Source organism: Octodon degus, unplaced genomic scaffold (assembly GCF_000260255.1).
Source record: "Octodon degus isolate 3935 unplaced genomic scaffold, OctDeg1.0 scaffold00019, whole genome shotgun sequence".
NCBI classification, from domain to species: Eukaryota; Metazoa; Chordata; class Mammalia; order Rodentia; family Octodontidae; genus Octodon; species Octodon degus.
Window position 1 is genome coordinate 10,290,572 of NW_004524595.1, and position 4,148 is coordinate 10,294,719.

Sequence of the window (4,148 nt, forward strand, 5' to 3'; positions counted from 1 at the left end):
TCTCTCTCTCTCTCTCTTTCTTATGTATCTGGTACAGGATAGCACTATGCAGCTCAGGGCTCATACTGATCCTCCTCTTTTCAGCCTCCCCAGCACTGGGATTACAGGTGTGTGCCACCATGCCTGGACTCGGTGGCTGGCCCAGCATGCCCGGGGGCAGGGCTGGTGTGACATGCGGTGCTGGAGATCAAACCTGGGTCACTGTTCTTGCCTAAGCAGGTGCTTAGTCCACTGAGCTATCTTGCTGGCCCTCCCTTGACATTTTCTAAACATCTTCAAAATCATTCTTATCCTTTACTCATCTATTAATAAAAGCACTTAAAAGACTAATAATAATTGTTCTTTTAAATCCTCCAGCTTATAAACTACCTAAATTTAATTGTAATCATGATTGGCTCTAGCAAATAGGAAAAAGTCATCCAAGTGGATGACTTTACACACTCAATGCTTATAAAAATCATTCAGAAGAGTTTCCCTATAAATAGTTGTTTTGTATTTGCACAATAATGACTTTTGAAAATTTGATAAATGCTCATCATATCTCTTTTCAGGAAATGCATATATGAACATGATACCAATTACTTCATCCCACTCAGAACTTTATTTGTTTTACATTTATTGATCCAAACTTTTTAAATATTTTCATGCTAAAAGAATTTTCTTGTGGCAATAAGTGAATAAACTCAAACTCTACAAATTAAACACAATGAAAGTAATTTTGTTTCTCAGAGCTAAATTTCCTGAGATCTGATCTTTGACATCCAGATGATTTTGACTTTTGTTTTAATATCAACAAATTCTAAAAGCCCCAACTCACAAAGATAAAGGGAATACAAGTAGCCTTAGAGTTCATACTGCCTTCTTTACAGATGAAAGTAACTTTCTTCAAGGGATAAGAAATGTCTATCTATGTGTGTTCATAGACCAGCTCCTCTTAATGAATAGGATCATTATGTACTAAAATATGAACTAACAAAAATAAACATTAAAAATGAGAATTCTTTAAAACACTTCTTGGTGAATTAATGCCCCATTATTTTCTTTTCCCCCAAGTCAACGAGACAAATTTTTGCAAGTTTTGCACCATCAAATTGAAGATAGGTTACCTCAGCATCTACTTAATTTTGAAATTATTTAACAGATATCATCTTCAAGATTAGTTTCTTATATAGCTGGTTTCCAATTCATAAGTAATTAAGAAAAATATTATCTTGGCTCCAGCTAATTGAAAGTGTGTCTTCAAATATTTAAACTTTTAGAGGCAAATTTTTTTTCTTCTAGATTGGAAACAACTTGTTCAGGAAAGATCATGCTTTCTTTTCACTTTTTGACTCCTTCAAAATTTTTGCTTTTGGGGGGCTTGGGAGGTATCTCAGCAGTCTAAGCGCCTGCCAGAGAAGTGCGAGGACTTGGGTTTGATCACTGGTCTGGTGGAGCTCTCCTGTAATCCCAGCACTGGGGAGACTGAGACAGGAGGATCACTATGAGTTTGAGCTGTGTAATGAGGACTTGTACAATTTTTTTTTAAAAAAAACCTTTTCACAAGGTCAGACATATACAGAAAGTAGGTCAATATATGAAAAATGTCTTCCACTCAAAAGATTTGAAGAGATGTATTTATGTTCTATCTTTCTCTACTGTTTGCTATCTTGAAAAAGTACAAAAATACTTGAAGTGTATTCAATAGTTGTAAGAATTCTCCCCCTAAGGCAAGCAATTTATGTACACTAATAATTTTCATATTTACTCTAATTTCTTGAAAATCATCTTAAATAATTATTTAAAGTCTGAATTTGATAAAGATAATAGGTTACATTTCAAAAAACATAGATTTCTTTAGATCAAATGATGTGTAGCTCTAGAAAGCAATGAATAACAATAACTTTATTCACAAAAGTACAAAAAATCATGCATATTTCATAACATAAATTGTTGCATTTTCTGAAAATGTGTGGCCATTGGGGGCCTTGGCTTAATTTAGAAGAATTTACTTATTTGGGAAACATGTCTTGCCACTTAGTACCAGGAGGCATTAAAAGGAAATGGCAAATGCTACTTTTAGCTTGGCTTGCACGTACAGCCCTTCTTAAAAATGATGGTGCCTTGCCAGCCCTGCCCCTGGGGTGCACTGAGACATGACTGAGACTGGGCCTGGTGGCACACACCTGTCATCTCAGAGCATGGGAAGCTGAAAATAGGAGGATCATTATGAGTCCGATCTGTGTAGTGAGACACTGTAGACCCTGTCCTAAATACATTTAAAAAAGAAATGATGAGCACCTGGGTCCTGTTGACTATGTCTCCTCAACCCCTGAGCTCTCTGCTCTATCTCATCATATAAACAAGAAGGAGCTTTTTCATGCTATTTTGTTTGGCTTCATTATCTTGAGTTTTCATGATGTAAGACTGATTATGAGCTCTGAAGAAATGGATTTTCCAAAGTTTGCATATACATGGAACAGGATGACAAAAAGCAAAGTGGTAAGATATCACAATTAACAAGAGGGCACATTGTACCGTCTGGTCTTTACCATCTTTGGAAATCTAAGGAGACAAAAAAAAGACCTGGAGAAAACTAAAAAACATTACTCAGCTGAGTTTTGCAGTATTCTTGAAAATAGTGATGACTAAAATTCTATTTCTCCATAGAGTAATATGACCTTATATTCAGCAAGTTTTCCCTGCTGAGGAAATGCAAGATTAGTCACAGACAATCTCCAAAGCATTTCACCAAATAGAATGTCATTCTGGTTTACTGGACCTATGCATTTTACTTTACTGTGTGGCATTCTCCTATGTTCGGGGGTGTGGTCAGTATGGGACATACACTGCATTGTTTGATACTTAAAACAATGGTTGGCATAGTTTATTATTACCCTCTCCTTGTCATAAATAAATAAAAGGAGGTTCAGCACAGTTACATAACGTACAGGCAGAACTAAGATTTTGTTCTGGATTTACTTCATAATCATTATCCCTAACTGCTATACTTTGCTGCCTCCTACACAAAAATCTTTATGCCTCTGTTAGAGTAAAACTAGGAGCTAGCTAGCTACTTGTAAAAGGACAACTTGCAGTTTCACTCAATACACTCTAAAAACACTGCACATTTACTCTAAAATGGCTACTATCCCTGATATTTCTTCAGGCAACTTAAGTATTGTTTAAACCCCAGAAAAATCTGCAACCACTCAGGCTGAAGTTGCTCATAAGAGAAGCAGCTGGGTTCTACCTCACTGCCTGTGATTTAGAGTATCTGTGCTTGTGATTTCCAGTTTAGGGCTTGCACCGGCTGTTTGCCTTGTGTGCAGCATATTATTATGTATGATTCCTTCCCCCTGGGTGATGGTTCCAAGAGCCTCTCCATGAGCTACACGTTTCCATTTCTCTCGAGATAAACGACATTTGAGGTCTCCCTTCCTCCAATTGAAGAGCATGAATGCCGTGGAGCTTACTCTGTGAAACAGACCACCCCCAACACTCTCTTCAAATGTGCCCCCAGTCTATCCAGCTTCTTTGACTGAGGTGGTATTAGAGGAAAGGCTCTAACTCTGTCTAACCAGTTACCAAGTGCCCTGCTGACATTGAAAAGCAGCAATTGTGCAAACGAAAACAACACTGTCATACTTTTCATAACAGGCGGAGCCTGGGGTTAGTGTCTGCTGTGTAAGACTGGTTATCTTAATCATGTCCTATTACTCTTCAACAAGATGGAAATGGGATACTCTGATAGTCATTTTAGAGAGTGATTCTACTTCTCTGGAGGGAAATTTGCTTCCCTACCTCTAGCATAGATATTTCATTAAGGGATCATGTCTTCTGTCAAATTGAGATAATCCAGCAAAGAAATCTGTCAAGCAAAAGAAACACCCTCCTGTATTTAGTTACAGATCTGCCCAGTGAGGAGACTCATGTAATATAATTTTTCAGGAATACACATTTGACACATTTATTTTTTTACTACAAGTCACAGAAATTTGCCTCGATGAGTGAAGGATTTGCAAGTGGGGTGGTATTAAAAAGTTCTTCCTTTTAAAAACTTGTTATGGTTTGTGTCTAGGTATCCTCCTCAAATCCTCATGCAGTCATGGGGCAGTGGCTCCTGGAGTTTGTGATTGATTATTGTGTGTGTGGGTGCTGCATCTGCC